This window comes from Pan troglodytes, chromosome 8 (assembly GCF_028858775.2).
Source record: "Pan troglodytes isolate AG18354 chromosome 8, NHGRI_mPanTro3-v2.0_pri, whole genome shotgun sequence".
In the NCBI taxonomy this organism is placed as follows: Eukaryota; Metazoa; Chordata; class Mammalia; order Primates; family Hominidae; genus Pan; species Pan troglodytes.
The window spans coordinates 57,825,866-57,850,214 of record NC_072406.2 but is presented as its reverse complement, the minus strand read 5'-3'; the positions used below and the strand labels follow the sequence as shown (position 1 = coordinate 57,850,214).

General features: G+C 39.2%; 1 long non-coding RNA gene and 1 pseudogene across 2 annotated transcripts in view; one reads left to right on the top strand and one right to left on the bottom strand.

Moving 5' to 3' along the window:
* Positions 1–24,349, top strand: part of LOC134807060 (uncharacterized) — a 72,237-nt gene that overhangs the window by 1,417 nt on the left and 46,471 nt on the right. For both annotated transcript variants that reach the window (XR_010146611.1, XR_010146610.1), the window contains 2 exons: positions 4,027–4,073; positions 4,635–4,721. This is a non-coding gene — a long non-coding RNA (uncharacterized LOC134807060). The remainder of the gene's footprint in view (positions 1–4,026; positions 4,074–4,634; positions 4,722–24,349) is intronic.
* Positions 13,988–18,152, bottom strand: LOC129136101 (double homeobox protein A-like; annotated as a pseudogene).

The following is a 24,349-nucleotide window of genomic DNA, read 5'->3' as shown; positions in this document are numbered from 1 at the left end:
GAAACTTTTTACTTTCTACAATTCCCTCCTCTTTATAGTTTCAAACTTGCTTAGCAAGTCTTGACTTAGTTGTTTAGATTAACTCCTGGATGTATGGTACAACATAACACCTAAGAAGAAGGAGTATACTTATTATAGTTGTTAAAGAGGTAAGAATTGAGGTTATGTGTTTTTTTTTTCTTTTTCTTCTTTTTCTGGTTGATGAAATGCCAGGGTAAAAGGGATAGCCAATTGAATTAGAGCATAAGTACTGCTCTAATTATTTGGCAGAGTGTCCAGTGAAGGTCCTCCATAATACAACCACACATCCAATCAGGGATGAATAAGGGCAGACTGATGGGTCAACTCTTGGAAGTGCCTGACTTCACTGCATGCTGTTAAGTCTCCAAGGAACGCGAAAATTTTCCTCTTGTTGGAGACATGAGGTAAAATTGGTCTTGGAAGATGGAGGCTGGATGGCCCTCGGGGGCTGACCCACAGGGTGTTGAACTTCAGGAAATAGCAGAGAAAGAGCTTGGCACAATTTTTTATTCCAGGCAGTGGAATCTTGAAAGAGAGCTACCATGCACTCCATGTCCACTTGATTTGAGGACCATCCTAATGGAAAGGGAACAACCTGGGCCTCTAGCCTACCATGCGCACAAGTGTAATAGTCGCTGTTGTTTAAAGTGTGAATGGAATATTTAATCCATTCTAACCAGGCATTTACATCTTTATACCCTGTTTTAATGGCTATGGTTTGCCTTAGGTCTCCTATTTGTACTACTGAGACCTTGGTTTCGCCATTGGGCATGAGGTGAGGCATAGTTTGATTTTGTAGGTTTGAGAAAGGGGCAGTTGTAGGAGGTGGAGAAAGGAGAACAAAGTGCATCTTAAAGAAGCCTATAGGATCCTTTCCAGTGACCTTTGCTCCTAAACCATAGAAACGCTCTAAAGTGGGGTTAGAGTTGCTAGTGGTAGGAATAGTAATGGATACAGGCACTGGGTTAGGAAAGAAAAGGAAAAGATAGATAGACTAAGCTTTTCTTAGTTTTAATTTGGTAGGGCTTGATCCAGGAACAATGGCCCATGATTCTGATGATAATGGTGCTTGCTTGACTCGGGTGTAATGTGTACATTCCCTTTCCGCTGTGTGAACAGCAGTCTCGGTGGTTAGCAGCACAAGGTAGGGTCCTTCCCGGTCTGGCTTGAGTTTCCCTTCTTTCCACCCTTTGATGAGAACGTGATCCTCTGGCTGGTGCTGGTTTACCGGAAATTTTAGGGGTGGTACCTGTGCTAAAAGACTTTTAGTTCTGAGGGAAAGTGGAAGATAAACCAAGTATATAATTTCTGAGAAACTGATCTTTTGTTTTAAGTGTGGGGACATCAGCAAGAACATACATTGGGGAAACAACAGTCTCTTCAATAAATGGTGCTGGAAAAACTCAATATCTATATGCAGAAGAATGAAACTAAAACCCCTGTCTCCCACTATATGCAAAAATCAAATAAAAATAAATTAAAGACTTAAATACATGACCTCAAACTATGAAACTACTACAAGGAAACATTGGGGAAACTCTCCAGGACATTGGTCTAGGCAAAGATGTATTGAGTAATAACTCAAAAGCACAGGTAACCAAAGCAAACATGGATAAATGAGATTACATCAAGTTAAAAAGCTTCTGCACAGCAAAGGAAACAGTCAACAAACTGAAGAGACAACCCTCAGAATGGGAGAGAATATTTGCAAAGTATCCATTTTACAAAAGATTAATAACCAAAATATATAAGGAGCTCAAACAACTCAACAGAAAAAATATCTAATAATCCCATTAAAAGTGGGCCAAGCATCTGAATAGGCATTTCTCAAAAGAAGACATACAGATGGTAAACAGGCATATGAAAACTTGCTCAACATCATTGATCATCAGAGAAATGCAAATCAAAATACAATGAGATATCATCTCATCCCAGTTAAAATGGCTTTTATCCAAAAGATAGGCAGTAACAAATGCTGTCAAGGGTGCGGAGAAAAGGGAACCCTCATACACTGCTGGTGGGAATGTAAATTAGTACAGCCACTTAGGAGAACAGTTCGGAGCTTCCTCTAAAAACTAAAAATAGAACTACCATAAGATCCAGCAATCCCACTGCTAGGTATATATCCAAAAGAAATTAGTATATTGAAGAGATATATGTACACCCATGTTTATTGCAGAACTCTCCACAATAGCCAAAATTTGGAAGCAGCCTAAGTGTCCATCAACAGATGAATGGATAAAGAAAATGTGCTACATAATGACAATGCAGTACTATAAAAAGGAATAAAAGGCCATAAAAAAATGAGATCCTGTCATTTGCAACAACATGGATGGAACTAGAGGACATTACATTAAGTGAAATAAGCCAAACACAGATAGTCAAACTCCACATGTTATCCCTAATTTGTGGGAGCTAAAAATTAAGACAATTGAATTCACAGAGATAGAAAGTAGAACAATGGTTACCAGAGGTATGAAGGGTAGTGGAGTGGGGGTGGGGGAGTGAGGATGGTTAATGGGGACAAAAATATAGTTAGATGGAATTAATAAGATCTAGTATTTGATAGCACAACAGGGTGCTTACAATCAACAATAATTTACTGTACATTTTAAAATAAACAAAAGAGTATAATTGGAATGTTCGTAACACAAAGAAATGATAAATGCTTGAGGTGAAGAATACCCCATTTACCCTAGTGTGATTATTACACATTGTATGCCTGTATCAAAATACCTCATGTACTACATAAATATATATATCTACTATGTATCCATAAAAATTAAAAATTTTAATTTTAATTTTAAAATAAGAAAAACAAAATCAAAACACAAAACCAAAAAAAATCAAATAGCCCTCAGAGAGATTACTTGTTACTGCTATTCACTTCGGGTGAACTGGTTTATCAGATCACCTGGCTCAGAATATGCATTCAACTATTTGTTGAAATAATTAATGAATCATTTATCTGTCCAGATGAATTTAGGCAGAATTAGAGCACTCAGCACAGAAAATAAATTTCAGCATTGACAAGCAGAGCCGCTAAGGTGTGAATGTGTTTCCTAAAAGTTAGAAACTTGTGTTAGAAACTTAATCCTCAAAGTAGCAGTATTGGGAGGTGGGTTCTAATAAGAGGTGACTGGGTCATGAGGGCAGAGCCCTCATGAACGAATCAATGTCATTATCATGGGAATGGGTTTTTTATTGCAAGAGTGGGTTGTTATAAAGTGAGTCCAGCTCCTGGAGCCTTTCTCTGTCTCATTGGCTCATTTGCCCTTCCACTATGTTAGGATACAGCAAGAAGGTCCTCATCAGATGCCAGTGCCATGCTCCCGGACTACCCAGCCTCCAGAACTAAATTTATTTTCTTTATAAATAACCCAGTCTATGGCACTCTGTTATAGCAACAGAAAACGAACTAAGACAAAGGCTCCCAAAGAAGATGTGAGAGGTATATAGCTAACCTACTTTGTAATTTTGCCTTATCATGGAATTAAAACAAAAATCCTCACGTGAAATGATTCAGTACTTTTCAGATAGAATGTAATTCGTTTGAGTTTAGTTTTTTAAAAAATCAGCAGAAATCAATTTTATGTTCCTTTTGGTAATCATTTAGTATAATACGTACTACTTAATTATAATCATGTAGATATACAGATGAGTATTATAGCTAAGACTTATGACATACACTTCCCTCCCAATAGCTGCTAAGAAGACCGCAGCAGCCTTCATAAGTTGTATCTTCCCCTTTACTGAAGAATCACCAGTCACCTACAGTTGCACAGCAAGCATGGGAAAATAACTGAAATTTTGATGTGCCATTTATCACTTCTTTAAGAACCCTCCTTCAAATTCCTGAATAAAGCTGCTAACTAAGACAAATGAATTTTAAAAGTGAGCCACTTATTTTTATGAATGAATGACAGAGAAAAGAAATAGGATTTGTAAAGTGACTGGAAAGTGATAACTATAGTTAATTAATATTTTTTTCTTCCCAAATTTCAGGTTTGAGACTTAAATACCTCTCTACTAAAAGGGAAATGGAGAAAAAGGTAAAGTAACAGGGCCCAGTTACCCCTTCTAGTCTCTGCTTGAGGTTGGCAGGGCTTTGGAAATTTGGCGGGACTGAATTTCAACGCAAGAATAATCACCAGGTGACAGATTAATAATAAGAAAGAGGGAAGTTGCACAAATGCAAGGCAGTCTAGAAATGAGAAAACACAGCTCTCAGCTGGACATAGTGGCTCACACCTGTAATCCCAACACTTCTGAGAGGCCAAGGTGGGAGAATAGCTAGAGGCCAGGAATTCAAGACCAGCCTGGGCAACATAGCAAGACCCAGTCTCTACAAAAACATTTAAAAATTAGCAGGACCTGGTGGCGTGCACTTGTAGTCCCAGCACCTCAGGAGACTGAGGGAGGGGGATTGCTTGAGCCTAGGATTTGGAGACAACAGTGAGCTATGATTGCACCACTGCACTCCAGCCTGGGCGACAGAGTGAGACCCTGTCTTGGAAAAAACAAAAACAAAAACAGCTTTTAAGTGAGCAATATGGCCAAGCAACTTTTCTTCTTGAGAAGCAATAACTCAATTCCTGACCAATGTCTACCAGATGCTGACTGCCAGGCTGGTTTCGGATCCTTTGTATTCTGTCAGATGAGAACACTTGTTTACCTTCCAGGACTGACCTGAGCATGAGGTGAGGTTTCTCCCTGATTTCCACTAATTTATACACACTCGAAACCATAGATTTTTCTAGCATGGATGGGTTTAAATTCTATTGTCTATTTCTGCTATGTTGTTTTCATGGCAGCCTTCCCATTATAAACCTGGGCACTCAGGGAAGGGGTTGCTTACATCTGGAAGGAGAAGTGTATTAAACTGGACAAGTGAGGAATGAGTCCGTACTGGGCAGAGTGGTGGGGGAAGAAGTGGGGGTGGCCAAGGGGCCGGAGGCAGGGAACAGCTGTGAGTATCCTCCCACAGAGAGATGGACATTTTTAGACTTCCTCTCTTCAGAAAGTCAATTTCTCAGCACTACCAAGGCTCTCCACTACTCGTCCTATAAAACCCAACTGCCACAGCTCACCCTTGGACCTCCTCCACAAACACCCCTTCCCTTTCCACTACAGCCATTTCTCTTTAGTCCCTCAGAAACTCTCTACTTCAGCCAAACCTATGTGCTCACTGGCCCCCAAACATTGTTTGCCTCTTGCTATAGCCAAGTTTTGGTCCGCATTCGACCCAAGTGACTTTCACAGCTTCTCTCTGCCCTTCACTTTCTAAACACAAAGAATAATTCACCCCCTTCAGGAAGCCCAACTCACCTAATCACAACACATACCACTGTCCCTCACTGGGGACTATGAAGGCACCTGCCATATGAAATTGTGTTGTTTACAGACACCCCATACCACTTTGTCTTCTTAGGCAGGACCAGAAACTGTGCACCAAATCTGAGTTTCCGAGGTGTCCATGTGCCTGTCCCTGTGTGTGAAAATACATCTGCCTTCTGCGTATCTATTGCAATACATTCAAGGACAAATAGTGACCACTTTTCAATTAGCCATGACTTCAGAATGCCCACTTCAGGACTTCTGTCCACTGGATGCCACACTCTTCCCCAAGGCTCACAGGGCTGTCTCTTTATCATTCAGGATGATGTTCAAAGAGCACCCCCTTATGAAAGTTTTATCTTGCTTTCCAGCCTAAAGAAATTTCCCAGTCATTTCAACTGATATCACACTGTTTGGTTTTCATTATAACACCCATGATTTCTTATGTACTATTGCATTCTTTCTTTCTTTCTTTCTTTCTTTCTTTCTTTCTTTTTTTTTTTTTTGAGGCAGAGTCTTGCTCCGTCTCCCAGGCTGGAGTGCATTGCTGCTATCTAGGCTCACTGCAACCTCCACCTCCCTGGTTCAAGCAATTATCCTGTCTCAGCCTCCTGAGTAGCTGGGACTACAGGCACATGCCATCACACCTGTCTGATTTTTATATTTTTAGTAGAGACGGGGTTTCACAATATTGGTCAGGCTGGTCTCAAACTCCTGACCTCAGGTGATCCACCCGCCTCGAGCTCCCAAATTTCTGGGATTACAGGCGTGAGCCACCGCACCCAGCCCATTATTTCTTTATTATCTCTGTTTCTGCACTGGAGTGGAAGACTCGTAAGAGAAAGTAGCTGTCTGTCCTGCTTACTACTTGTCCCCGGAATAATGCCTGGTACATATTGCATAATCAATAAGTATCTGTTGGCAAATCAGTGAATTCACATTCTAAGAATGCAGTTGTGATTTTTCTTTAATTATTCCATTCCTCATTTACAAATGAAAGAACTACCTGGTAGCATGGGAAGTTTTCTAATTTACTTTAGGAAGGTTCTACTCTTTTGTCATTGCTGTAATGATGCCAGGGCCGCAGTGTTCTCAGAGCTCTTGACTCAGGCTTTCTTCCACTCACCCTTTGAAACCACTTCCTTGTACAGAGAGTAGCTAATTAATGTACTTCATTGCAAAACCCAGGCAACTTCAAAATGTTTAATAGCCTTGTGGGTTTTACTGGGGAATAAAGGGATATTTAAAAGCTATCACTGAGCATTTTAAAATTCAGTCTCCTCTGTGATCATATGAAGTAGAAATAGTATATTCTCAAATGACAGAAAATGGAACCCTCAAGGGGTTTAAATGCTTGGATCAGGCCCAGTGTGGTGGTTCACACCTGTAATCCCAGCAGTTTGGGAGACTGAGGTGGGAGGATCGCTTGAGGTCAGGAGCTCGAGATCAACCTGGGCAACGTAGTGAGACTCTGTTTGTATGAAAACAGTAATTTTTAAAAATATTTGGCTGTGCACGGCAGCATCCCAGCACTTTGGGAGGCTGAGGTGGGTGGATCACCTGAGGTCAGGAATTCGAGACCAGCCTGTCCAACATGATGAAACTCTGTCTCTACTAAAAATACAAAAATTAGCTAGGTGTGGTCATGGGCATCTGTAATCCCAGCTCCTCAGGAGGCTGAGGCAGGAGAATTGCTTGAACCCAGGAGGCAGAGGTTGCAGTGAGCCGAAATCACGCCATTGCACTCCAGCCTGGGCAACGAGAGTGAAACTTCATCTCAAAAAAAAAAAAAAAAAATTTGGGGAGGCCAAAGCGGGGGGATCATGAGTTCAGGAGATTGAGACCATGCATCCTGGCTAACACGGTGAAACCCCGTCTTTACCAAAAGTACAAAAAATTAGCCGAGTGTGGTGGCGAACGCCTGTAGTCCCAGCTACTCGGGAGGCTGAGGCAGGAGAATGGCGTGAACCCAGGAGGCGGAGCTTGCAGTGAGCCAAGATCACGCCACTGCACTCCAGCCTGGGTGACACAGCGAGACTCTGTCTCAAAAAAAAAAAAAAAAAAGTTTAAAATTAGCCAGGCATTTGGCATGAACCTGTAGTCCTAGTTCTTGGAGGCTAAGGCAGGAGGATCACTTGAGTCCAGGAGTTCGAGGCTGCAGTGAGCTATAATCATGCCACTGCACACTCCAGCCTATGCAACAGAGTGAGACTCTGTCTCAAACAAACAACAAATGTTCAGGTCATATGAGTAGTAAGTGGTCAGAGCTGCATGCAAACCTGGGTCTTTTAATTTCATATCAACCATACATCCTTTCACATCTCCTAACACCAGTTTCTAAGAGGCAACATCGTCTCATGAAAGCAGGCCTAGACCAGAAGTAGGAAAATCTCTCCTCATTCAAAGGTCAGCTTGCCATTTGCCAGCCATGCTATCCTCAGCAGCTTCTCCTTCTGTAAAGTTGGGATAACAAAAAAGTTTCCCTCCTTGCCAACCTCCTCTGGTGACTGGGATAAGCACACAAGATGATGTACATCAAGACACAACACTCCCAGCAAACAATGGCATCCCAGTGGACTCTTGTGGACTGCCTGCCACGTGATGGCTTTCGCTTCAAGTCTACTGCCAAATCTGCTAAAGCGAGGGAGGAGTCGCAGGTGAGAAACACAATGACGTCATGGGTTTGTTAGCTGAGGATGGTGGTAAGCGAAGAAACTTCTTCTGGAAGAATAAAAATGGAAATAGCAACTAATGCTATTCAAATGGCTTGTTGCCATTTGAAGTGAGTATTAGCTTGCCTTGTCTTGGCAAGTCCTAGAGAGATATTTCACTGTGAGCACAGGAGTTAAAGGCGGCATGCTTCAGCTAGCACATTTCAGCTGGCTTAATACAACAAACCCAGAGGAAACCAACCAGCCCCAAAGGGAACTGAGCGCACAGCTCTACATCCCCATGAGGGATAGTTCATACTCACTGTGGCAAGCTGCTGGAGAAGATGCAGGGAATCTGTTCCTTCTCTAGCTGAGGATTCAGATCTGACAGGTCCAATGAACCAGGATCACCCTTTCCTCCTCCCTGATCAAGTTTTTCAGAGAAACTATGAGGGAACAAAAATAAATCCCTAGAATAATCCTTCACAGACTCCTTCTCAAAATTGTAACTCATCTAAAATGAAAACCAATCAGAAAAAAGCTAAAAGTTTTATTCATTTTGGCTGAATTAGAAGAATTTGTGTTATGACCTAGATAAGAGGCTCTTCCATATTTTTTTCTTTTGACTTAAGACACTATTGAAATGAGGCTTTTAAGGCCAGGCGCGGTGGCTTATGCCTGTAATCCCAGCACTTTGGGAGGCCGAGGCTGGTGGATCATGAGATCAGGAGATCGAGACCATCTTGGCTAACATGGTGAAACCCCGTCTCTACTAAAAACATACAAAAAAAAATTAGCCAGGCATGGTGGCGGGCGCCTGTAGTCCCAGCTACTCGGGAGGCTGAGGCAGGAGAATGGCGTGAACCCTGGAGGTGGAGCTTACAATGAGCCAAGATCACACCACTGCACTCCAGCCTGGGCGACAGAGCAAGACTCCGTCTCAAATAAATAAATAAATAAATAAATAAATAAATAAATAAATAAATAAGGCTTTTAATATCTTATCCTAAAAAGCCTTGGACATATCTATAATTTATGTTATGATTGTTGAGAGGTTTCACCTGAAGGGAGCGTGGAGACTATCAGCGCTCTATCGAGCTCTCCTTGAAAATGCTTTCCATTACTAATAGAACTTCTTTTTCTTATTATTTATACAAGACCTTCTTTGATTTCCGGCTTGTGACACTTTGGAATGAAAAACTGGTGACTGCATTAATTAAAAACAAAAATGAGATGGCTTATTTTTTTCTTTCCAGAAAATCCTAGCCAGAGTCCCTGCAAGCAGACCTCAGTGTGAGCCTGCAGTCTGCAGGGCCAAATGTTCAGGTTTCTGTCATTTGATCTAATACAAGCTTAAGCACTGATTACAATCATTTTGTTGGGGGGGGGGGGGTGTGTGTATGTGTGTGTGTGTGTGTGTGTGAGACAGAGAGAGAGAGAGAATGACAGGGTCTCATTCTATTGCCCAGTCTGGAATGCAGTGGTGCCATAATGGCTCACTGCAGCTTTGAACTTCCCGGTAAGCGATCCTCCCACCTCAGCCTCCCAAGCACCTCAGCCTCCCAAGTAACTGGGACTACAGGCTATGCCACTAGGCCTGGCTATTTTTTCTTTCTTTCTTTTATCTTTTTTTTTTTTTGAGAAGGAGTCCCGCTCTGTCACCGGGCCGGAGTGCAGTGGCACCATCTTGGCTCACAGCAGTCTCTGCCTCCCGAGCTCAGCCTCCCGGGTAGCTGGAACTACAGGCACATGCCACCACACCCAGCTAATTTTTGTATTTTTAGTAGAGACGGGGTTTCACCATGTTGGCCAGGATGGTCTCAATCTCCTGACCTCGTGATCCACCCGCCTCAGCCTCCCAAAGTGCTGGCGTTATAGGCATGAGCCACCGTGCCCAGCCGCTGTTTTCTTTTTTAATTTTTTGTAGAGATGAGATCTCACTATGTTGCCCACACTGGTCTCAAACTCCTGGCCCCAAGCGATCCTCCCGCCTCAGTGTCCCGAAGCGCTGGGATTATAGGCATGAGCCACTGCGCCCAGCAGAACCATTATTAATTGGAGAGTAAGATGAAGCCGAGCAACAGAGGCAGGTGGAGGTGGCAGTTTGATCAGCCATCTTAAAATTCAAAGAGGAAAGGAAACTTCACCTGCCTCCTTGACCTCCTACTTCCTTTCCCTCTCCTCCCCTCCCCTACCCCAGTCGAATTGCATGATCAGACCTGAGAAAGAAGAGAGACTTAAAAGAGAACAGGGTGAGGACTTCTGCAGCAGCAAAATGACCAATGAAGAGCTTGTGCCCCACTTTTCACTACATGGAGGAATAGCCCAGGTGCTTGGGGGACAGCTGCAGCTGGATGCAAATCCTGAAACCAGGAGGTCCTGGCCAGGTGCGGTGACTCATGCCTATAATCTCAACACTTTGGGAGGCCAAGGCAAGAGGATCACTTGAGGCCAGGTGTTTGAGAACAGCCTGGTCAACATAGTGAGGCCCCATCTCTACAAAAAGTAGAAAAATTTGCTGGGCATGGTGGCATGCTCTGTAGTCTCAGCTATTCAGGAGGCTAAGGTGGGAGGACAGCTCAAGCCCAGGAGTTCAATGCTGCCATGAGCCACAATGGCATCACTGAACTCTAGCCTGGGCAACACAGCAAGATCCTGTCTCTGCTTAAATAAATAAATAAAATAAAAGTAAGAAGTCCCATCTCCCTCAGAAAACCACCAACCAGTAAATGATAATACCCATACATGGGAGATGAACAGGAGCTTTCAGCTGTATTATCCCACACAAATCCTCCTTCAGTCAGTTCGTTCAGTAGGAGACTTCTGCCGTTGCGAGGATAAGGAAATGGTCAGCTTGTGCAAGAATCCTCTGTATGAGAAAGAAAAGACACAATACCAGAATTTGGATTTTCGGTCTGAGTCAGATCTCTTTCTTAACTCTCTGACACATTTAACTGAGTAACTATCACAAAGCAAAGGAAAATAAAGAAATACTAGACTTGATCTCTATCCTTAAAGAGCTTCCTGATCTGTCTGGGAATTCAGGGCATCATCTGGCTGTGAGTTACAGCTGTAATAGCTCAGTACAATGGCTGGGATGTAATGTAAGGGCAATGAGTTTATGCTTGCATTCTAGGGATAATCAGCTCTCACCTGCTCTCTAGAATGCCCAGCCCAGAGGTGGTCAGCAGTACTTAATCAGAAAGGGCCACACACTGGGTGATACGGCTTGGCTCTGTGTCCCCACTGAAATCTCATCTTGAATGTAATCCCCATGTGTTGGGGGAGGGGCCTGTTGGGAGGTGATTGGATCGTGGGGGCTGATTTCCCCCTTGCTCTTCTTGTGGTAGTGAGTTCTCCTGAAACCTGGTTGTTTGAAATTGTGTGGCACTTTCCCCTTCACTCTCCTGCTCCGCGGTAGTAAGATGTGCTTGCTTCCCCTATTCCTCCCACATGATTGTAAATTTCCTGAGGCCTCCTAGTCATGCTTCCTGTTAAGCCTGAAGAACTGTGAGTCAATTAAACCTCTTTTCTTCATATAAATTACCCAGTCTCAAGTAGTTCTGTATAGCAGTGTGAAAACAGACTAATACACTGGGGCAACAAATGTAAGTTCATCTGTTATCCTTATTGCCATCAAAAATTCATATTTTGCAAGTCAATAGGGCAGCTCCTCAAAAAATTAAAATTAAATTACCACGTGACCCAGTCATTCCACTTCTGGACATTTCCCCAAATGAATTGAAAGCAGGGTCACAAAGAGATATTCAAACATCCATGCTCATAGCAGCTCTATTCACAATTAGCCAAAACATAGAGCAACTCAAGTGTTCATCAAAGGATGAGTGCATAAAAAAAGGTGGTATATACATGTGAAGGAATTCAGCATTAAAAAGGTAGAAAATTATAACATGTGCCACAATGTGAATGAATTTCTTTAATTCAGACAATGAAGATGGTACAGCCTAAACCCTGACTTTTGATCCTGGTATTGTTTTTGGTTAAGCTGTTGTTTTTGATGGTAGACATCAGGTCCATTTTTCTCTTAAAACTATTTTGTATTCACCATAGTAAAATTATGTTTCGAATCCATCTAAAAGCTGCATGAAATTATTTAGATCTGGAGGAAGAAGGGGTCTAGAAAAAGCCTCGTCTCACACCTCTTGGGATGAACCTTGAGGACATTATGCCAAGTAAAGTGGGACAATCACAAAAGGACAAGTATTGTCTGATTCCACTTAATGAAGTAGTGAAAATCATCAACTTTATAGACAGAAAGTAGAATGATGATTGCCAGGGGTTCGGGGGAGGAGAGAATGGGCAGTTACTATTTAATGGGGACAGAGTTTCCATTTTGCAAGATGAAAAGAGTTCTGAAGATAGATGGTGGTGATGGTTGCACAACAATGTGAATGTATTCAATGCTATTAAACTGTATACTTACAACGATTAAGATGGTACATTTTCCAGCCTGGCCAACAGGGCATAACCACATCTCTACTAAAAATGCAAAAATTAGCTGGGCATGGTGGTGTGTGCCTGTAGTCCCAGCTACTCGGGAGGCTGAGGCACGAGAATCACTTGAACCCAGGAGGTGGAGGCTGCAGTGAGCCAAGATTGCACCACTGCACTCCAGCCTGGACAACAGCATAAGACTCTGTCTCAAACAAAACAAAACAAAAAGATGGTAAATTTTATGTTTCATATATTTAACCAGAATTTTTAAAATAACAATAGATACATTTATAAAAAATTGTTTTAATGTTTTGCAAATGAACATATTGAATGTCAAAAATGGGTTTTCATTAGTGAAACAAGTAACTTTCAAGTAGTGTAATTAATATTAGAAAATGACTTTCATTGGTGAATTGAAATGTAGTCAGAGCATGTGGATTCACTAAAATTGTCATTGCTCCCCAGCCTTACATGAACCGGACATAGAAGAGCATTCGGCCAGTGCTGGGTACTCCAAGGACAGCACTCGAGGTCTGATCCCTGGGCAGAGCACAGTGTAGTCAGTGATGTTTGTAGAGATGGGATCTCACCATGTTGCCGAGGCTGATCTGGAACTCCTGGCCTCAAGCAATCCTCTCGCCTCAGCCTCCTGAGCTAGGATCAATCCATTGTTGAAGAGTACATGGATGTTACTTTGCAGACTGTCAACCTGAATTTGTGTTTGCTTGACATTGCCTAATTATTAGTTTCAGTTTCAGCTTACCCACTTTCTGTCAGCAATATGCAGAAGAGACTGTGCCCTTTTTAGTGTATCATATCAGGAAGCAGCTCATGTTGGTTTGTGCCATTACTGGTGCAGTGACTTTCAGCCAGTTGGTTAAGGTGGAGTTGGCCATATTTCTTCACTGCAAAATTACTGATTTTCCTTTTGTAATTAATAAGTGTGTTTGAGAAGATTCTTCAAGATGAGGTATATATCTCATTCTTCATCGAACTATAAAGTTTTTTTTAAGTGAAAGAAAATTTATTAAGAAACTAAAGGAATAAAAGAATGGCTACTCCATAGGCAGAGCAGCGTCACTTTAAGGTTTTGACATCAACTGATTTTTGTCCAAATCAATAATTACTGCAATGATTGAAAAATGATTATTACTAAGTTTATTTTCATTGTCTCAAGGTCTGCTGAACTCTGGATCCAGGCTGTGTCAATAGGGTAGTGTGGTGCCTCCTGTACCTGTCTCGGTCTCCTACAGTCCTTTTTATTTATTTTGTTTTTTATAATAGAGACAGGGTCTTACTATGCTGCCCAGACTGGTTTTGAACTCCTGGGCTCAAGCAATCTTCCTGCCTCAGCCTCCCAAAGTGCTGAGATTACAAGCGTGAGCCACCACACCCGGCCAAGTCCTTTACCATTTTCAGAAGGCTTACCTTGCACTTTCAGCAGAAGGATAGACTCCAGGAAGACTGTGAGAGAGATTTAGGGCCCAAGTTGATAATATCAAATACACTGAACTTGACTGTGTTCACCATGTTCTGGCTCTAGAGAAATGAGAGTGCTAGTGAGGTTGGTGCCATTTTGTGTATCTTCTGTACCTTGAAGTCCCTCAGAAATCTTGCCCCTGGTCTTCTTGTTCTAAGGACATAACAGGTTCCCTTTTCTCTGGAGATGAAATCTAGATCTTCAATTTTTGGAACCAAATTTGGACTCTTGACTCTGGAGCACCAATTTCTTCAGCAAGTTGTTCTCTGGAATCAATCCCAGGGTATGGATTTTTCATAAATGCCTTGATGAGAGTGTGTAATTGAGAGGCGCTGTAGGTGGTATGACACCGTCTGGCTTCTCTACTTTGAAATTCCACCCCAGGTTGATCTTGCCCATGGCTCTGGCTTGAATCTAAAGTCTCAGGTTCTGGTCTTTTCTGGAATCTGTGCCTAGCTCTTTGATTCTGAAACCAAATCTGGATTCTGTACTTTTCTGTATTGATTTCTAAAGCAAGTTTTTGTTTGGTAGCATAATCTGGGTAAGGTTTTTGATTGAAGGTGTTGATAAGGATTTTCAATTGATCTTCTGTGAATTTGGTGTGATTGCTCCTGCGATTTGTGGCTACCATCTTGTGTGAAGAGGTGTCTTTGGCCATGCTGGAAGAGAGTTCTGGAGGCTGAGCTACTGTCTGGGAGACCGCTTACAGCTCATTTTTAAAAGGAAAGATTGCATATAATACAACATAATTCACAAATCTAAAGCATATGATTTTCTGGGTTTTGACAAATGAAAACACCTGTGCAACTTCAACCTTAGCAGGATATGGATGAGAGTTTCTACCCAAAAGCACCAGTATTCTAACAAACAGCTTTGGATTTTTTGAATTGTTCAGTGCCTATGAGGATTCCTTACTCCAAATTTATGACAAATATATTCAGAAGGCATAGTCTATAATTAGTGTTTGGGTAAGTATTTTCATCGATTAATTATTTGCTGTGAATTTAAGTATGCTGATTTTTATGTAGTTGTCTTCTGAGAAACATTGTGCCATTTTTCATGTAGAAACCACTTGTAGGATAAACAGAGATTATGAATGCACAGAGTTGGTTGTGATGGGCACGTCTACCTGTGGCTGCCATTTAAGGGGAAGGTGGAATCCGACTCTGGAGCATCGGCAGCCTGAGCTGGTGCTGGGCTCACACTGACCCTGGGAGTGCTCTATGCGTGCTTCACCTTATGAGGGGTGCAGCAGGAACAAAAATAGAAAAGTGTGCTCTACTTTCACATGTTACCAAAGGACAGAGGATACCACCAAGGAATTAGAAAACTGTTAAGTGAGGATTTATTCTTCTTAATAGCCTTTCAAAGAAGGAATTTGAAAACAAGATTCTACTCATCCCACACCAAAATGTAAACAGATATATTATTTTTTATATTCCCAGGATAATTTTGGTTTTACTTAAGCATCACTATCATGAGCAAAAGAACAAAGCTGGAGGCATTGCACTATCTGATTTCAAACTTTACCACAAAGCTATAGCAAATAAGACAATGTGGTACTGACCAAAAATGGACACACTGACAAACGGAACAGACTAGAAAGCCCAGAAATGAACTCACTCATGCACAGTAAATTAATTTTGACAAATGTGCCAAGAATACACAGTGGGAAAACATAGTATCTTCAATAAATGGTGCTGGAAAAACTAGATATTCACATGCAGAAGAATGAATCAAACCCTTATCTCACACATATATGAAAATAAACTCAAAATGGATTATAGTCTTAAATGTAAGACTGGAAACTGTAAAACTACTTGAAGAAAACACATGGGGAAAACTACATGACATTGATCTGGGCAATAATTTTTTGTATTAAACCCCAAAGCACTGGCAAGAAAAGATGAATGGCATTATCTCAAACTAAAAAGCTTCTGCACAACAAAGGAAACAAGTATCAGTATGAAGAGACAACCTACGGATTGAGAAAAAATATTTGCAAGTCATACATTTGATAGTGGGTTAATATCCAAAATACATAAGGAACTCAAACAACCCAATAGCAAAAAAATTTAAAAGTCAATTAAAAATTTGGTAAGGGACCTGAATAGACCTTTATCACGAGAATACCTACAAATGACCAATGAATATATGAAAAAAATGCTTAACACTGCGAATCATTAGGAAAATGCAAATTAAACCCACAATGAGATACAATCTTACACCTGTCAGAATGGCTATGATCAAAAAGACAAATGATAACAAGTGTTGGTGAGGAAGTACAGAAAAAGGAATCCCTGTATACTGCTGGTGGGAATGTAAATTAGTACAGACATTATGGAAAACCATATGGCAGTTCCTCAAAAAACTGAAAATAGATTTACCATATGATCTAGCAATCCCTCTTTTGGTTATTTACCCAAAATATTTGAAATCAGTTTGTTGACAAGATGTCTGCCCTCTCATATTCATTGCAGAACTGTTCACAATAGCCAAGTTATGAAATCAGCCTAAGTGTTAATCATCAGATGAGTGAATGAAGAAATGTGGTATACATACACAATGGAATACCATTCAGTCTTCGAAAAGAAGAATATTCTGTCATTTGCAGCAACATAGATGGAAATGTAGAACATTATGCTAAGTGAAATAAGCCAGGCACAGAAAGACAAATACCACATGATCTCACTTACATGTGGAATCTAAAAAAGTCAAACTGATAGAAGCACAAATTAGAATGGTGGTTACAGAGTCTGCCAGTGGTGGAGACAGAAATGGAGAGATGATGGCCAAAGGTTACAAAATTTCAGTTAGATAGGAGGAATAAGATTTTTTTAAGATCTACTGCACAGCATGGTGAATTTAGTTAAAAATGGTGTATTGTACATTTCAAAATTGCTAATACATTTCAAATGTTCTCATCACAAAATAAATAAGTATTTGAGTTGATGGGTATATGTTAATTAGCTTGATTTAATTATTCCACATTGTATTTTAAATCATAACATCCCTTTTACCTCATGTATATACAAATATAAATTGTCAATTTATAATTTTTAAAATATATGTTTCCAAATGAAGAAAAACTAAGATATTTTGTTGCCATCAGACCTACTCTTCCTCTACTCTTGCTAAAGAAATTTCTTCAGACAGAAGGAAATGATACCAGAAAGGAACTTGAAAAATCATGAGTGAAAAAAGAACAATAAAAAGGGTAAAAATATGCAACTCAAATGATGTAACATTTCTGAGACTAGGATTTAACAGGCATCACAATGTCTGCTTTCAGCCTCTTAGAACATTGAGACCTCTATGTTGTGAAGAAGTCCAGCCTAGCTTACTAGAGGAGGAGAGGCATGTCAGATAATAGCTAGTACCAACTTCCAGAATGTAAATAGGGTTGTTTGGGGCCTTTTAGTTTCAGTCAAGCTGTAAGATATCTGTAATTGTATGAATAATCTCATGTAAGACCAGTTGGAAAACCACCCAGATGGCCAGTCTACAGAACTGTTTGTTTTTTCAAAAAATTCTTAAGAAAATAAAGATGAGCAACAGATTTTGAGAAAATATTTCCAAAACACATATCTAATAAAGGACTTGTACCAAGAATATGGGAAGGACTCTTACAATTCAATAAGAAGAAAACAATCACCCCAAATAAATAAATGGAAATTATCAATACTTCATTGAAGAAGGTATATAAAAGGCCAATGAGTATAAAGAAGATGGCCACAAATTGTTAGTCACCATGGAAATGGATTTCTACTTAGAAATTAAATGAAATCAACTACTGATGTTTGCAAAAAGGTATAGGCATCTCCAAAACATGCAGAATCAAAGAAGCTAGACACAGAGAGTACATATTGCATGATTTGGATTATATGAAGTTTTAAAATAGATGAAACTATTATATGATAGTGGAAACAAGAACCGTGTTTTTCTCTTGGGGCAAAAGGCAGTAATTGAGGAAAGAAAGAAGAGAGCTTTTGGAGTTTTAGAAATGTTCTATATCTTAATTAAAGTAGTGGCTACACATATGTATACATTTTTCAAATTAATCAAACTTTAAACTTATAAACTATGCTTTTTGTTAAATATAAATTATGCCCCAAGAAAGATAAATAGAAAAAATAAATGCTAAATACAAGCTGACATTTTCATACAAATTATAAAGATACATAGTTTTAATCTCAAGACATAAAAGTCCTTACAAAAAATAAAAAATAAAAAATTATGTGTTCTTCAGAAACATAATCTTACAAAACAAAGTGTTACAGTCATCTGAGTTGTGAGTGTATTTATGTGAAAAATTTTTCTAACTGTTGAGAAATTCTTAACTTCAATGGGAAGAACAGTACAGAGATAGTTATGAGCTGACAACAAAAATATTCTCCAACTCTTTATTGTTCAAATAACCCATTTCTTGTTTGATAACTTTAAGGAAACTTTTAGAAAAATATTGGAGTTTTTTCAGAGGCTAACCTTTATACTGATAATGAATTGTGGTCTATTTTCAAGAAAACTGATTGTGCCTTCATATTCTTTATTTCCATGATGTTTAGAAAGAAATCCCAATGCAGGAGCACATGAAAAATTTCAGTGTTGTCATGAATACATTCCATTTGCTGAAAATTTCTCTAAAGTAAAATAAGAATTTTTCTTGTAATAAAATTTTAATCCTATTCAATTACAAATTGTAATGTAGCATATATTTTCATCACGAGGCATAATAATTTAGGTCATTATAATATATTAATAAAATCCATTCCTAGCTAAATACAAATTTATATGATGTTAAAAACTGGTAAGAAGCCAGGCAAGGAGTCTCAGTGGGTTATCGAAGTGATACACGGAGAACAGGATGATACCATAGTTGTGAAGTCTGGTTTTAAAAGTGTGTTTGTACAGAGTCACTATAGTCAATAATAATTTAATTTTACATTTAAAATAACTAAAAGAGTATAAATGAATGATTTGTAACACAAAGGATAAGTGCTTGAGGTAATGGATATTCCATTTCTTTTGGGGGGATTATTACACATTGTATGCCTGTATCAAAATATTTCATGTATCCCATAAGTATTTACAGCTACTGCATACCCATAGAAATTAAAAATTAAAAAAAAAAAAGTGTCTGTGAAGTGCACCAAGCTCTCCTGAAGGAGGGCAAGCCAGGAACAAAGATAAGTGGATTTTACCAGAAAGATGCTACTGGGGATAAGTGCCGAAGTGTTATCAGCAGACTGTGGAGATTAAAATCCAGGCCAAGAGAGAGAGCAGACATAGAATGGAGGTTTTGGCATTGCCAGCCCGTCACACCCAGCCTACCCATATACCCTCTGCCTACCCTCTCCACCCCACCACCACTTGATGCTGGTGACATGTTGTCTTCCAAGCGTGGTAGGAAACCAGTTCAATAGGTCTTTACAATTTGACAAGCAACCCACACCTAGGATGCACTGTTTTTGCTCATTATGCCACTGCCAGCCAATAACTAATTTCCTACTCGCAGTGGTTCTCAAATTTGGCATGCATCACTACCACTTGGAAGGTTTGTGAAATCACAGATTGCTGGGCCCTATCCCAGGAGTTTCTAATTCCGTATGCAGGGTCCAAGAATTTGCATTTATAACAAGGTGCTGTATTGCTACTGGTCCAGGGACCACAGTTTGAGAACCAATGTCATATTTCATTCTTCTGACACTCATTTTAATTCTCTTTCGCTAAGTGTAAATTAGTTTTTCCAGAACATTAACAGTAATGGAAATGAAGCTGAGGAACTAATGAGCTGTTTTACATACAAGAACAAGGCAGAGTATAAGCAAATCTGTATCACAGGTCGTATCAGTCTTAAATGAGGTGCTTATTATAATCATGCTGCTTGTAGGGGATAGAAAGACTGGAGACATGAGAGAAGAAAGGGAAAGTTTATTTTTGCCTACTTTGCACCAGCTGGCTCTGAGAGCCATGAGCAGAAGTGGCTTCAGTGCTAGTTAGTGGTAATTGTGATACAACATTTTCAGAGATGGGGATAGAGTTCTCTAGGGTTGCCTAAAACCCCTGTCATCCATTAACGCCACAAGTAAAGAGCTGCCACAGAATTTCTCTGCCCATTTGGGCTTAAGCTAGAAAGTGGTAAGTTCATTTCCTGGCCTACTGGTCACTCCAATGGGGATAAATGAACAGATAATTAATTCTTCAGAGAGTATATTTTCTTCCATTGTTTAGTTCAACTTGAAAATGTTTTCAATGAAACTAACATGCCTGTGGGAAATTATAATAGCTTGCTTTAATTATATTACTAATGTGCTAAGTAATTAGTGTAGAAAAGTAGTTATCAGGCATTTCCTATTATGAAATGCCTTGGTGAGTTGAATCTTTGAACTCAGGGCAGGGCTAGGCAAGGGAATTACAATATAAAATGTCACTTAACAGTATAGTGACATAGTATTGATTTGGGAAGAAAGAAAATGAGGTGAGAACATAAGATGTTAAAAAACTGGAGGACAATATTAGGTGTAGGTGATGCGTGACAATAGAGGAATAAATAACTTGTAGGAACCAGTTTTAGATAGGATGGAGAAAACACATTCCACACTGTCTCTACCACTGAATGCAGCTATGAAATAGAATATATATTGAGCAGCTATTATCATACTCTAAAAAATTAGTAGTAGCAGGATTGGAAAGAAGATCAGAATCCAAAGCCCCACCAAATCAGTGGCGAGTTTACCATTTTTCAGTCTTCTTGTCCTCTTGTGTGTTGCTCCAGGACATAGGTACAGTCACAAAAGTAAGCAACAGAGAAGAGTAACTAAGGCTCTATGTTTCTGGCTACAGAACCTAAAACAAGAGCCTCAAGGAAAAAAGATGTACTGAGGAGACTGTAATGATGAAGAACCTTAAGAAAGAAACTCCATTATGTTAAATAATCCCAAAGTTTACTCCAAAACTACACATGATTGGATCTGGCACTAATCAGTATAACAAAGACATTGAAAATTGAACTAACAGAAAGATTTCTGGCCAGAACCCACAACACAACGGGATAATACACAAATGGGACAGATCTGAATAGCTCTTTAAAAGTTTTGAAGACTGAGCTGATGGGACACCATTTCAGGTGGGATAAAACTTTTGGCCCAAATTTAACCAGGTCAATTTCTTCCTAAAATAAATATATCAACATTCTCCAAATGATTTTGCTTCAAGCCTCAAAACATGATACCTCAGTCCAAAACTACTCAGCAAATGGACACAACAGATACAAACACTGAGATGGCACAGATGTTGGAATTATCTGACACATACTTGAAATCAGCTATTTAAAAGTGTTCTAACAAGCAATTGCAGACACGCTAAAATTTAAAGAAAAATGGTCTCAGCAATGATATGAAAAGAAAAACAAATGAAAATATAGAACTAAAAAATACAATAACTGAAATATAAAACTCATTGAAAGAGCTCAAAAGCATAATTGAGATGACAGATTAAGTGGTAAGTGAAACTGAAAATAGATCAGTAGAAATTATCCAATTTGGAAATCAGAAAAAAAAAGCATTTAAAGCAAATGAACAGAGCCTCAGACCTGGGGGAAAATAATAAAGGTATAACATTCTTGTCATCAGAGTCTCAGGACAGCAGAAAACAGTGCTAAAAAGTACATTTCAAGAGATAATGGCTGTAAAATTCCCAAGTTTGGGAAACTACGTAAACCTACAGATTCAGGAAGATGAGTGAATCTCAAATGGGATAAACTCAAAGAAATTTCATGCTTAGACCAATCATAATCAAATTACTGTAAACAAGAGGACAAAGAAAAAATAATTGAAATCAACCAGAAAATAGCCACATCACCTATAAGGAAAGAACAATTTGTGTTTTTTGTTTTTTTCAACTTCTAGTTTCTGGGATTACATGTGCAGGTTTATTACATGGGTAAATTGTGTGTCAGCGAGATTGGCTGTATGAATGATCCCATCACCCAAATAATGAGCATAGTACCCAATACGTAGTTCTTCAACCCTCACCCCCTCCCATCCTGCCTACTCTAGTAGTTCCCAGTGTCTGTTGTTCCCATCTTTATGTCCATGTATACTCATTTTTTAGCTTCCCTTATAAGTGAGAACATGTGGTAGTTGGTTTTCTGTTCCTGCATCAATTCACTTAGAATAATGGCCTCCTGTAGATTTCTAACCAGAAACTACAAAAGGAAATAGCATAATATTTTTCAATTACTGAAAGAAAAAGACTTTTGGGGCCAGGCATGGTGGTTCACATCTGTAATCTCAGAGCCTTGGGAGGCTGAGGCAGGAGGACCACATGAGCCCAGGAGTTTGAGACTAGCCTGAGCAACATAGTGAGACTCTGTCTCTACAAAAAAATTTAAAAATTAGCCAAATGTGGTGGCATATGCCTGTAGTCCCAGCTACTCAGGAGACCGAGGTGGAAGAATCACTGGAGCCCGAGAGGCCGAGGCTGCAGTTAAATCCTGCAGCTAAAATCCTAAAAGTATATACACGTTTGTGCCACTGCACTCCAGCCTGGCTGATAGAGTGAGACCCTGTCTCGAAACAAAAACAAGCAAACAAACAAACAAAAAGAAAAAGAAAATAACTGTCAACTTGAATTTTTTTTTTTTTTTTTGAGATGGAGTCTCACTCTGTCACCCAGGCTGGAGTGCAGTGGTGCGATGTCAACTCATTGCAAGCTCTGCCTCCTGGGTTCATGCCATTCTCCTCCCTCAGCCTCCTGAGCAGCTGGGACTACAGGGGCCTGCCACCTTGCTCGGCTAACTTTTTCTTTTGTATTTTTAGTAGAGGCAGGGTTTCACTGTGCCAGCCAGGATGGTCTCGATCTCCTGACCTCGTGAGCTGCCTGCCTCAGCCTCCCAAAGTGCTGGGATTATAGGCGTGAGCCACCATGCCCAACCGTCAACTTGAAATTTTACAGTTATCAAAACAACCTTTAAAAATTGAAGGTGAAATGACAGAGTTACTGATGAAGGAAAACTAAGAATATTTTGCTAGCAGATGTGCTGTAAAGGAATTGCTAAAGGAAGTTCTTCAGACAGAAAGAAAATGATACCAAAAGAAAATGGTACAACAGGGATAATAAGAGAGAAATAGAAAATATCTTGGTAAATATAATAGGCTATTCTTATCCTCTTGAATTCTTTAAAATACATTTGATAGTTAAAAGAAAAATAATAACATTAAATAAATGTTTCAATGTATATAAATGTAACCTAAAAGACAGCTATAACATAAAGTGGGGAGGGTAAAGTGACACATATGGTTGTGGGTTTTCTACATTCCACTTAAGTGATAAAACGTTGATTCTAATTAACCTGTGAAAAGTAAAATATGTTCATTATAATTTTCAAAGTAACACTAAACAAATCTATTCCAAGAGATATAGCAAAAGCATGCTTGGTAAATTAAAAGATAATACAAAAAAATCAAAATAATCCAAGAAGGCAGAAAATGGGGAAAAATAAAAAAGCAAAACGGGGGAAATCAAACAAATAATAATATGGCATAGCTAAATCCAAACATATCAATAATTAAGTTAAATAGAAATGGCCTAAAGTCACAAGTTAAAAGACAGAGATTGCCAGGACAAATCCTACATGATTCTATTTTATGAGGCATCTAAAGTAGTCAAACTCTAGGAAACAGAAAGTATAATAAATAGTCTTTACTGGAGGCTGGAAGGAAATGGAAAAGGGGAGTTGTTGTTCGATGAGTATAGAATTCCAGTTTTGCAAGATGAATAAGTTCTAAAGATTTGTTGAACAACAATGTGCATATAGTTAACATTAGTATATTATAGACTTAAAATGGTTAAGATGACAAATTTTATATTTGCAAATAAATATATGGCAAAAATTTATATTATGTGTTTTAACTTAATAAAAAAGATAGATTTTCAGATTCATTAAACAAATAAACATGATTGCACTATATACAGTTTACAAGAAATAAATTTCAAATATGCTTGTATAGATAGGTTACAAGTAAGGAATGAAAAATGAGATAGTATGCAAATACTAAATTGTACTTTGGTGAATATACTAGTATCAGACAAAGTACACTTCAGAGCAAAAAAAAAATTACCAAGGATAAAGAAGAACATTACATAATAAAATTGTCAATTCGTCAGGAAGATGCAAAAATCCTAAAAGTACATACACATATGCCTAACTAAAGAGCTCCAAAATACTTGGAACAAAAAAAGGGCAGAATTGAAAGGAGAAATAGAGAAATTCACACATATAATTGGAGACTTCAACACTCCTATGTTAGTAATGGGTTTAACTAAGAAAAAGAAAAAAGCAAGTATACAAAAGAACTGAATGACACCATAAACTAAATAGATACAAACAACATTTACAGAATGC